The following is a 13637-nucleotide window of genomic DNA, read 5'->3' on the forward strand; positions in this document are numbered from 1 at the left end:
CCTTGACAGACATCATTAATCAGACATCACAACCTCTCTCCTATCGAATAGAGAAGCAGTATTAGAATGCTTTTCATTGCACAACTTCAGCAAAACACTCAAACTGAGTAAGACTCGAGTGGGATGTGATGTCAGGAACAGGTCAAAGCAAATGGTTTAGGACTAATCCCAGGAAACACTTTCTAAGTGGGCTGTACATTCCATGCGATATGTGGGGCAAGTGTAGTTTCTTGAAAAAATGATGGAAGATGGTCATAAATAATAAAAAAATATACTGTATATAGTTCATGTCTTTAAGAGGCAAAATGAATTCTGAACGTTAAAGTAGGTACATAAAAACAAAGCAAAACAAGATAGTGATTATTTTACTATGGGTCAAATAAACAGAACAGATAATAAGGGTAATAAGAGGTCATGTGCCCTGAGGACTGGGGAGCCTGGCAAGGACTAAAGATGAGGGCCAAGCAGGGGACAAGCTGTGGGAGGCCTTGAATGTCATGCTAAGAAATGAGGACTTCATTTGTAGGCAGTGAAGAACATTTGAAGGTTTTTGAATATGGAATTGTTGATGTCAGAACTGAGAAGGATGTTACATCAATCGGCCTAGCTCTCTACCTTAAAGCATGAGAATTTATAGTTGTTTGATAGTAACAGCTGATTATTCATGCTCACAAGTTAAATATACTACTTATATAGCTGATTATATATTTCCAGGTTTAAAAAAGTGGAGAAAATTGTCCATGGTGATAAGAGGAGGTAAGACAACTAGGGCCATACTTTCTAAGGCACTGGTTAAATTCCATCTAATCATCTTAGTAAATATTTTATAGCTTATTTTATATATAGCATCATTATCTCCTTAGAGCAATGATCCTCCACCTCAGCGCTATTGACATCTTGAGACAGATAATTCTTGATTGGTTGAAGGAGAGCCTGGTGCATCATAGGATGTTTAGAAGCTCTCTCAGCCTTTATCAGTAGATGCCAGTAGCACACCACTCCCATAGTTGTGACAACCAAAAATGTCTACAGACACTGCCAAGTGTCTCCTCGGGACCAAAATCATCCCTGGTGGATAACCACTGACTTAGAGCATGGATTTCTATTTAAAACTTAAAGAAATAATTCCTTAGATTTCAAAATATAATCTTTACATGTAACCATGCAGTGGTTTGCAAGGTAAATTAGAGGAGATAGAAGTGGAAGACAATAGAATATTCAGGAATGATCATGTTAATCTAGGAGTGAGTTGATGAGGCAATGAACTAGAGCTTTGTGCCAGGGAATAACAAACAGAGACACTGCTTCTGGCAACTATTACTATTATTAGTAATAGCAGGAGTTGCAGGAGGTGTAATGCAACTATTACTAGTAATAGCAGGAGTTGCAGGAGGTGTAATGCAACTATTACTAGTAATAGCAGGAGTTGCAGGAAGATTAATGGCAGTAGAAGCAGCATTTATTGGGCACGCATAATATTACTTCTCCCAAGAACCCTTTGAAATCATTGCAACTATTATTATCTCCATTTTACAGAGGAGGAAAATAAGGTTAAGTGGTCATTCAAGGTAGAATCAAGAGTTCAACTTATACTGGTTGGACTTCAACAGTCTGTAATGCCTCACTCCTCAAACTGTAAGTTTGCATTGTGAATGGTAAATAGGAAAAGGCCATCACAATGGTCACCCTCTCTGTTAAATTAGGCCATCCTTCCCAGATCCCATTTGTTTTGTCTAAAGATGGAAACAAAAATGGTTCCCCTTAAGAATGGAATATGCTAATGCGAGACTTAGAGCCCTGTCTATTCTAGCTGAATTTGATACTACTACATTACATTAATTGAGAACATTTACAATACCAAGTGGGCCCATTTTCCAGGGACATATTTTGCATGGTTTTGTCTTTTACTTAAAAATTCATTACACAGATAAAAGTGTGATTGTAATATAACAATTGTAGCCAAATTATGGTATAAAGAAACTTGTTAAAAATAGACAAAAGTAGTTGTAAAATTTTAGACATTATAAAACCTATTTCTTACTGTTGGTACTGTAAATTTTTTTATATTACCCTAAAGACTTTTTGTAGACCTCATTTTATGCCCATAACTTACTTTCACAATTCCAGCATGCTCCTGAATATAACAAAATAAATCAGTTAGTGCCATAACGGATTAACGTTTTGTGGAATCTCCAAGCTGGCCACTTCTCTCCTTTCATTTGGAGTTAAAACACCTTTTGTTTACTTCTCTATAACACAGAAACTCCTACATTAAGCCCAAGTAGGAGAAATAAAAGGAAAAAGAAAAAAACCCAGACACGACTCTTTGGAGTTGGTTGGAAGCTTCTCCAGATGACCTTTAACATAGTGTTGGGAAAATACAGATGCCTATCTTGTAATTGGCAAATAAATTAAGCTCATGGTACAATTCTAAATTTCTGACTTTAGAGGTTTGTTATATGTGTCAATTGAAATATAAGCTCGAGAAAGGAGATAAAAAGCAGGGTTCAAATATGAGACCTGTTTGTTTAGCTTCTCTCAGCTTTAGTTTCTCAATCTGTGAGGTGGTAATAAAATATGAACCTCACAGGATATTAAAAGAGAAATGAGATAATGTAAATTAAATGCCTCCATAATGTCTAGCACAAAGCATAACAAATATGGTTACTTTCCTCTGGTAACAGAGCTATTGACCAATTTCTGCAGTCGTCATTAAGCAAGAGTAGTAAACCTGGACATGTAAGGCTGTTGTAATTTCAGTCCAATACCCAATATTTATGGAAATGACAATATTTATGGAAATACGTGGCATATTTTTCTCTCCCAAGCACCTGTTTAGGTGGTCTTTAACCACTAAATGGGTCAATGACCTGTCTTCTATTGCAAAATTCAGTCTGTATTACTAGTAAAGGATAAACACTTATGCACATAAGAAATTCAGGTATGTGACACTTGAGTGTGCAGTCATAAGTGGGCCGTGTAAGTGTCGTCACGTAAAGGCTTTCTAGCCTAGCCATTGAGATCCTGGCATTAACCTAGATTCTAGATCCTAAGTTTGTGTTTATTGAAAATTCACCAAGCAAGACATATTTCAATACATTTTCCATTTTTATTATCAGTCTCCATCATTTTAATTATGCATAGGATAAATAATAGGAATAAAAGAGCATGATTCAAAGCACGGTATTTATGTATATTCCTTGTGAAAAACACAACTGAAAGGTTAAGAATAAAGTTGACACCTATTTTAAAAATTGCTTGAAGCTGGCTAGCGTATAGTTAAAACTATTGCTGTGGGAAGAAATCACACTCACTTTAGTATTTTGGTATGTTTTCTTTCTAATAGAGAAAAACCACACCTTGCAAACGTGCTACATTTATCCTTATTTCTCTGTGTGGATGAGGCCTCCTTTTCCATTTTTTGGAACACTTTGCAGAAGTGTGCACTGTATTTGGAATTTATTAGATTTCATCAAATGGCAGGTGGTTATGAATTTTGTTTCCAAAAAGGAGACCCCAGGGATATTCCATATTAAAGGCTTTATTCCCTTTTGGTAGAAACATGCAAATCACTTGTTTTTGCTAAAAAAAAATTTATGAAACATTTCTTCTCTTATTATTTTCCTTGGGAATAACAGTTCCCTATTATTCATAATTGTAAATGCGATTGACATCTTGAAGTTTATGTTCATGGGAATAAGATATTTTTGGACATTTTAGGGATATCAAGCCTAGGAAAATCTAGTTTTTATTTGTAATTTGTATGTATGTACCATATGTTAATTGGACTACCATGAAAGCTACTTCAAATTTGGCTCTATTATTCATCTTCTGGGGGGACAAAATAGAGCGAGAGGTAAATTTAACCAACAGAGCAATTGACTCTTCATTGAAATTATGATACAGTTGAAGAATAAAGACACATATGCGTGAAGAAACAATATGTGAAGTAAAACATTCGTTAAATAGAATCTATTACCATCATAAAGTACAAAAATGTTTGAAACAGGAAAGATCTGTACTTTCAGTTAAAATGACAATAAAATGTCAGCAAAAAAAGCAGGACTGTCTATGCAAGGCTGGCTACTTCTGTGATGTCCCAGTCTTTACTTATCCACTATGTAGTTAGCTGGTGTTAACACTGATGTACTACACCTGAAATACTGGAAGAGACCCTTTGAATCTATTCCAGTCCACATATGATGCTGGAACTAGGACATCTCCCCCTAGTAAAATTTCACTGGGGAAAAAAGAATCCTCTGCATGTGGATCAGACAAGTGCTAAAATACACGACTCATCTAACTGCCTCTAAATAATTGGTTAACTTCAGCCACCAATTATTCATAAGCATGTAGGTGTTCTGTGCCACGACACATTCTCCGCAGGCAACAACTGCCTGGAGTTGCCAAATGAATAATGGCACCACGATGAGACACTGCTGTTTGAGCACTGCCAAGGTGAGGGATAAACAATGAGGAACAGCAGTGAAAAGTAAGTGAAGACTGCAATATAATATGAATTCCACCGAGGAATTCATGTGGACCGGGAGAATGGGCGTTTAATGGATGGATTGCCACTACTTTCAATCCTCACTTCTCTAACCTTGTTTTCCCCCAGCCTCCAACACACACCCCAGGCGAACAGACACACAGCTGTATGTGCTTGGCAACTTCCTACCCATTTCATTGTTCAGTGCTTCTGGAAGGGCACGGAATGCGACTCTAGCCTGGAAACATTTGGAAAAATAATACTGTTCATGACATCTTTGTTTCTTCGTGAGTGATAGTGGAAGGTGACTTTCCTGCCTGCCGTTAGCAATTTTCCAAAATTAAATACCAGATTTTTTGTGTTTGATAGGCACAGCTGTGTCTTTTACCAAGGGCAAACACACCTGCACAACACTCTGTGTTCATTTTTATACTGAGAACTTTTTTTAGAACCCAGTTTTATATGGGAAAAAAGTCAAATTTTGAGGGCAATGAATTCTTGGATTCCACATTGAGTTGTGAAAAGGGCACATTCATTTCTTTCCAATAGACGTAATATAAGCTTAGCCAAAATCTTAGCAGTGAAGCAAATGGAATCTCCATCTACCTGTGTGAGCTTTGTATGTATATATTTTTGAATCTAGTTTTTAAAACTCCATGGTGTTCTAAATTTGATAAGTACTAGTGGAAAGTGGCAAGACCAAATTTAGAGACTGGTGTGAGAGTTCTAACTTTGGTATTTGGTCGGGGGACTCCATTTCTCAAAGTCTCCATTATTTTATTTGTCAATTGCCGTGTCAGAGTAGATGAATGCCCGCAGTCATCTGGAACTCTAAAAGTTCCACAATTTGGGGACTGGGGAGGTGGAGTATATGAACTCTCCCAATTAAGGTTGCATCTCTCCAGGCAAAATTAATTTGATGCTTCAGGTAACATTGGTTGACCCTTGTTATTTATGAGGGACCACAGTTTCCAAAGTGTGTCCAATGGGATACTAGTCCCTCAAGGTGTTCCACAAGAACAGAGGTTCTATGGTAAGTATGTTTGGCATGCTGCACACACTTTCTCCCTCCTCCTGATGAAGTCATAAATCACATAAGCACTTTAAGGCTCTCAGAAATCCTACAGAAAAGAAAATTAACTCTGTTTGATCCAAGCTTTCTCAAACTTAATTGGCCTTGTGTGTTAATGTCGTCTTTCCTTATTTGGCATCTTTCCTTTGCCCCTGCAAGTTTACTCTGAATCCTTCTCCATGCTGCTCTGTGTTCATGGAACTGCCCTGTGTGGGTTGTAACATTGGGTTTCCTTTCCACTGGCTTGTGGTTGCGCAGCAATGAAGAGCACCCTCTGAAGAAAGGAGGGAGGGAGAATGTGTCTGAAAGAAGGGAAGTTAAGGTTTTTAACTCCCTGGCTTCTTCCTTACATGCTGATCGTGTCCTTCCATCAGAGATCACACTTCCGGTCCGGTGGCCCTCTGCACACAGCTCTTCCTCTAGGTTCCTGTAAACTGTTCTCTCACTGCCTCCTTTCAGGTAGAGGCTGGAAACACACTCCTTTTAGGTTACTGGCTTCTCTTCTACTTTTCCTAAAACTTGCCCACATCTTTTTAAATACTTCCTATTTTAGACTCTTCTCAAATCACCCATTTTGAGTCTTTCTGTTTTCTGCTGGAACCTTGAACCATACACATAGTATCCTTTTTACCTCCCTGCTTCATGATATTTTGATGGAAATACAAATTACTACCCTTAAAGTGAGGACAGTTCTTGTGGTATCAAAGTGTCTGGAACGTTATAGTTTTATCTGATTTATGCAGCTAATTATAATTATTCAACCACCTCTGTATGTGTAGACATACCGTGAGGCCATGTCAGTAAAATCAGATACTCCTAAATCCTATCAGAGTTTATTTCACTCCTGTGAGCCTTCCTTTTGCTCTTATTGGATCTTACTGTTACCTAGTAGTAATAGCAATTTAAATAGTCAAACATCAGGAAGTCATGCCATTTATCTATTTAGTCAACAAATATTTTTTTTTTTTGCTTTTTTAAAGTATGATCTTTATTTTTTTATTTATTTTTTATACAGCAGGTTCTTATTAGTTATCTATTTTATACATATTAGTGTACACATGTCAATCCCAATCTCTCAAGTCATCCCACCGCCACCCCCCAACAAATAATTATTAAGCATATATTTTGTGTGTGTGTCTAACACAAATCTAGGTTTCAGGAATAAAAAGGTAGAGAAAAATTAATGTGATCATGGAGCATCCCAAAGAAGGCTGCATTCTCTCCACCACAGCAATGATAACAATATCAATATTAAACGGAGTGATAGCTAATACTTAACATAGTTCTAAGTGCAATGAAGGGCGTATGTAGTCTGAGTACTTTATGTTTGTTAACTTATTTAGTCTTCCCAAAAACCCTATGAAAAAGGTACGATTATCATCCCTATTTCACAAACAAAAAAATTGTGACAAGGCAGAATAAATGAATCTGTTCAAGGTTACCCTGAAGGTTAATGATGGAGCTGGATTTACATCACATGCAATTGCTACAGAGGAAGCATAATGAATCATGAAGACAGGGCAAAGGGAAGACTTGACTAAGTTGACATCCAAAGGATGAAAAGGTGAAGAGAAGAGTGTAAGGGAAGAACTTGTGCAAATGTCCTCAAAGAACTGAAAATAGAACTACCATATGATTCAGCAAACCTCCCTGTATATATATGAAAGAATTTATAAAAAAAGAATTGAAGTCAGGATCTTGAAGAGAGATTACCACTCCCATGTTTATTGCAGCACTGTTGACAGCAACAAAGATGTGGAAACAACTAAATGTCCACCCCAGATGATTGGACACAGAAAAACAAAGGGTGTTCACCTACAGTGGAATACTATTCAGCCTTAAAAAAGAAATTCTGCCATATGCGACAACATGGATGAAGCTTGAGGACATTATGCTAAGTGAAATAATCCAGCCATGGAAAGATAAATACTGCATGATTCCATTTAAATGAGGCGTCTAAAATAGTTGCATTCCTAGAATCAAAAATAGTGGTTACCAGGGATTGGGAGGAGAGGAATGAGGAGTTACTAATCAACAGGTGTGAAGTTTCAGGTGAGCAAGATGAACAAGTTCTAGAGATCTTCAGTATATCGTACTTATAGTCAAAAATAATGTGTTGACTTAACAGGCTAAGAGGTTGGATCTCATATTAAGAGTTCTCACCACAATAAAATATAATTTAAAAAATTTGTATGACATTCCATCATCCAGAGCAGAAGGTACTTAGGGCAGTCAAAATGCAGTTGGTAGGTGGTTGTCTGCACAAAAATATTGGTCACGGTCTTAATGGCCTGATATTTAGCAATGGCAACATCATGGCAACATCATGCATCATGGGATATGGTTACAGACCTTCAAATGAAAAATTTGCTTCTTGTGTTAGCAAGATATTTTTTTTAACCAGATTATTGGATTATTGAAGGAATTAAAGTGAAAACAAATTGAGTTTCAGAATAAAGACGATTTCCACAGTTACTGAAAGTTCTGTTTGTTATTAGTGAAGAGGTAAAGAACTCTTTACTGTCCTGACCATATTCTCTTGTATAAGTCACGATACAAGTTTCTTACCGTTTCTAGCATATGGGATATCTTTCTTTACACTAGTGTGCCTTTATATTAAGCCTCATCAGTTCCTGGCAGCAACTTTTTCCCAACCCTGCTGAATGTGCAGTGCTGTCCCAGAAAGACATCCGTGTAAGAGTGTCGTCTCAAACGTAGCAAAAATCGGTTTTTATATGATATCAGGGATAACGTGCTTTTGAGGACTCTTTCTCGCTTCCCTGACAATGCTGACAAGCAGAGTAAATTAAATGTTCCACATTTCTAGGTTCAGAAAAATACCCATCGTAGTGCTAGGAATGAACATAGCAAAAGTATCACTTCTGAAAAACCCAAGCCCCTGGACGTTGAAAGGACTAGAGGGGGGGAAAGGCTACTAATTTCTGAAGTAGTAGTTACTTTTGATCTTATCCCTTTGCGTGCTTAGGGCAGAGGAACTGTCCTTCACCCTTGCCTTTTACAGATGGCCTGGAGTGTGAAGAAAGGGACAAGGGTAAGGGACATGGTGCCAGAGGGAGATCCCAAAGATGTCTGCAGTCTCTCGGGTTGCCATGGCAAGAATATCAGAGCTTCTCAAGAGTCATGTTTATTCTACAGAAGTTAGTTCGGGCTTAAATCATCTTGTCAGTGTTCCACAAAGGCCACACCCATAGGAAAAGGGAACCCCAGCCACAAGAGTGTGGAGGGTAGATTATTTGGGGACCAGGAGTATGGGACAGAGTGATGCTGGGGACCTGGAGACAAGAGTGTGGAACTGTAATAATTGGATTGCATCTCAGAAATACTCATGCTGAGCTTCATTTTTCACCAAAAATGATTGGAAAAAAAAAAAAAAAGATGTCCGCTCTAGGCAGATGGAGGTAAAAGGCTACTCTAGACCCAGAATGTTAGATTCAGATTTACCATGTAACGAGATTCATGTGTGTGCGTAGTGGCATTGAGATTTCTGGTTGGAATTGGCTACCTTAACGAAGGTCAAAATTTGGAAGCCTGTTTGTAAAATGGCTTAGTGTAACGTACTGTTGGAGACTGATTAAGAGCCACTGGTCTGTGGTTTTCTAGGAGGGAAAAAGAACGTTGCTTATCTGTGTATAACTCAATGTAAGAAATTTCACTCAAACCCAGTGATTAAAAAACAAACGAACGAAAAAAAACTGCCCTTCCCAAGAAACACATATTTCGTTTCATATTTAATAAAATTCTCTTTGCCTGGGCAGCTAGGAAGTTTGGATGCAGGCTTCTTTATACTCTGTCACAGCACCTGTTACAGTTAGTACAGTTTCCTTTTTATTGCAACAACTTTTTCACATTTTGTGTTAATTTTTCCTATCTATCATGTTCTACTTGTCTACCATCTGTCTGTGTATCTATGTATGTATTTATCTGTCTATTATACCGAACTCTTTTTGGAAGTGTTGATATCTAAATAAATTTAATAGTATTTGTTAAATACACTTCTTTTGTTCTTGATTTATTCATTTCTTCTATCATAAATACAGTTTGGAAATAGAAATTTGTAGATAAAAGTTACATATATATTGATCATGCAGTTATATAAAAATATATATATACATATACGAAACTCTAATCATGTACATGTACATCCACGTATGGGACTTGTAGTAAATTTCTTTTGGTTTCTTATTTGTAAACGTAAATCTCACAACTGTAAGTTCCCAACACAGTTGGAAACACCATTTATCTACAGAATTCTTCTGCTGGGGTTTTGCTCCCAGGGAAGCTGAGAAAATAAAGAGTTCAGTGCCTTTAATGTTTCTGCTTTTTATGTTCATCATAGTGTCTGCTTTTAGCAAACACCTCCTCACATTAAAAGTTCACTTCATATTTAACCTTAGGAATTTCCTTTGGTAGCCCTGCCCTAAAAACTTGCCCCAGAATTACACAAATGCCATTGAGACATCTATTCGTGCTTTTCATTTGTTTTTGTTTTTTTTTCGTTTCAGCTGAAAGTATACTTCCTCTAAAGTGCACATTTGCAATAGGCATATATTACTGATGGCAGAAATAAATTTCAATGCAAATTCATATTGTTGTTGTATGTGGTAAAGTGACAGCCTTTTGGAAATCATGTACCCAAAACTCCAGGGAATCTCAGATCTATTATCGATTTCATGCATTGTGAGACTTTTATTTTAGTGTCCCCTATCTCTCATTTTTAGTTGTTTTTTTCAGTCTGTTAGTATTATCCATGCCCTTTGAATCACCCAGGATTTTGTCTAAGACTCCTCCTGGGTAGATGACATACTCATATGTGACTATATAATTGAATTTTGACATATGTCAAAAAAGCTGTAAAGTAGATAAGAGAGAAAGTACTATAAATAGATATTTAAAAGAAGGGAACAGATGGCCTCTTTGTGAAGATGTTCAGATACAGCCAAAAAATGACAAACAGATGGTTCACACATGTTGGGTAGGTTGATGATGGAACCTGGAGCTGGTGGGGTAGAATGGACAGAGCTCCAGCATTTCCTAAAAAACTGAAGTTTGGATTGTCAGAGGAAAGCACTACAGACTACATGAAAATACAAACTTAAAAACGTGGCACACTCCATATCATCTTCCTAGAAACCTCCATTTGCATTTCCTTGTTCCATCAATAAGTAACTTACACTTAACTGTTGAGGAGGAAAATTTTAAATGTGAGGATGATAGGGTAGATGATGTACAAGTATCTCAACTTGTTCACCCCTCAATTAGTGCTGACTTAGGTTTACTTCTTTTTCAATATTGGCATAGCCTTGTTTATTTTACAAATCAAATATTAAGAATATTTAAAATATACCAGCTTATTTCCCATATATATATATGTTGCTAGTTATTTCTACTTATAGGGAATATGTGGATTTTTTTAGGAGAATAAAGGGTCAGTGAGCTCTGTCCTCTCTTAGGCAGCACTTTCTGTGTTAGGTAATTCTCCAAACAAAGAAACAGACAAACCTGTTTTCCTTTAAAAAATAATTACAAAGGCAGTGCTTGAATGTTACAGTTTGAACAATGCAGAATTATATAGATTGAAAAGTGCCCCCTGCACCGTTCTCTTCTTCCTATTTAAAATCTGTATTCTAATCTTCCATGGCAACCACTGTTATCATTGCAGTACATATTTTATTCTATCAGTTTCTATGAATTTACATGTGTGTATGCATGTCCAAATTCACATATATGGATTTTATTAAATTCTAAATTCAATAATTTCTGTTCATGAGCTTTTTTCTCTTAATAATGTCTTAAGAGCTTTATACAAAAATCTAACTCATTTTGAGAAAGGTTTGCATATTATTTCATAAAATGGAAGTCCTATAATCTATCTGTGGAATATCTGGCATATTTCCATTTAAGAAAATTTATTACCACCCATACTTCATTGAGCAAGCATGAACAGATGGATTTATGATCACGTGTGGAAAATGAAAGCAGAATTTTTAGGTGAATACCAAAAGTATAACTCTTAACTTTCTTTCATAGACAGATTGGCCTTTTTTATTTCTATTTCTCTCCTCTGTATGTATTCTGAGGTTTTTATGTAATGTGAAAAAATAATGCTCAGAAATATACAGTAGTCACATGGAAAAAAACTAGGAGTTTACAGAGACCAACCTAAAGAGCAACTCTGATAGTACTTGTGTCTTCTATTGTTTTGCTTACTGATCTGCAAGGAATTTGAATCATATAGGACGAATTTTAAAGAGTCACATTTTTTTTTTCCTAAGAACTGATCTGTGTATTCAGGCATGTTACCTGCCCAACTGGGGCAAAAAAAAGATTGATACTCAGAAGACTGATACTGATATCCCCTTGAATATATATCCCCCTGGGAACTTGCTATATTAATTGGACACAGTGATTAAAATCACCAGATTTTATTTCTATTTTACTTTACTTGACCTTTGGAGGCGCAGCTTTCATTTTTCCTATCCATCCTTCTGGCTTCTGTCTAGCTACTGTCCCATAATTTTTTTCTATTAATCCCCACATTATTCATGGTCTTTATTACGCCAGTCCTCTGTAATTAATTTCTCTGGGTTCTAAATGAGAGCAGATTTATCTTCACTCTCATTTAGATGTGCTTTGTCCCTAAGTAACACAACTCTTGAAAAGATAGATTTGGTTGATTTATTTGGAAATGAGACCCATAATTCTTAGCAGTAAATATGCCTGATTCTCATTCTTAAAACTCTTATTTCGGAAGATTCCAGTTGTATCCTAAAAGAGATTTTAGATGCGATGGATATTTTAAGGGGTATCTGCTTTGGATCAAGAAACGTTCACAATGCATTGTTTTATTAGTAAAACTTACTAAGTATATGCGAGTGAAACTGTGAAATGAGAGCCATGCTTTTTATCATAGGAAGAAGAAACAACCCATATCTTAAGTCTAAATCTATAAAAAAAAAAAAAAAGGAATTCCAATATTTTATATATGCATAATGGTTTCCAATTTAAAAACACTATATTAGCTCAAGTGATAGAGACCACAACCACAATATGGTGGAATATTAATATTTTAATTTTTAAAGAAGATAAAATTGACTTGCCAATATGTCACAGCTACCTGCCCTAGGATTCTGGTGTTTTCCTTCTTCTCTGGCTTCTAACAGGCTGACAAACTACTTCTTAGTTTTAATTGCCTTATTCCAGGAGTGTCAGTAATCAATAGAAGCAGCAACTGTTCCCTGCTTATTGGTGTATATAGATTCATATCATTTTTTAATTAATATATTTTATGACTTTTTCAAACTTCTTTGTAGTTTCCTTCAATAAATCATGAAAGGGAGCATATGTGACATTTTTGCCCAACATAACCCTATACTTCCATCAAGTTGGCTTATTTTCAGTGTACACTTTGTTTACACATTCTATAAGTCTTTGTTAAATGAATGAATGTAGGGCTTCTATAGCATTTAAATCATTCTGTACATGGTCTCTAAGTGACCTATCTATATATTTTTATCACCTCAAGCTCCAGTATTTTGATAGCATTTGTTGAGTATTCATTTGGTTATAGCAGCGTATTTCCTGAATAAACATTTTGATTTAAAACTTGGTGCATTGGAGGAAAAAGTGAATATGCTTAAATATCAACCATTTTATTTCTTCTGATATAGCTTTGTCTATTCTGATATAGTTCATGCCAGTATACAGTTTAATAGCCACATTACATACTTTTACTTTCCGCAGATAAACTATGGTTTGATTCAAAATTTTGCAATTATTGAACTTCAGAGTTGATATTTTGTAGCAGGGACTGCTCAAAGTTTTGTATTTTCATTATAGTTAAAGGGTGCTATACACATTTTCCTCTTTCTTTGCTTGTTTGAAGCTCCTTATGTGAAAAGTTATTATTCGTATAACCTCAACAAACTTGTGTGTGACTACAGTATTTATAAATTAACAACAGTGGTACTGTCATTCAAGCTTTTAAGGCAGAAGACATTGTCTATCCTTAGTACTTGTTTTGTTCCCCTTATTTGTAGTTTAAAAAAATGCTCTCAA

Source organism: Balaenoptera borealis (genome assembly GCF_965194805.1).
Source record: "Balaenoptera borealis genome assembly, chromosome: 12".
Taxonomy (NCBI): Eukaryota; Metazoa; Chordata; class Mammalia; order Artiodactyla; family Balaenopteridae; genus Balaenoptera; species Balaenoptera borealis.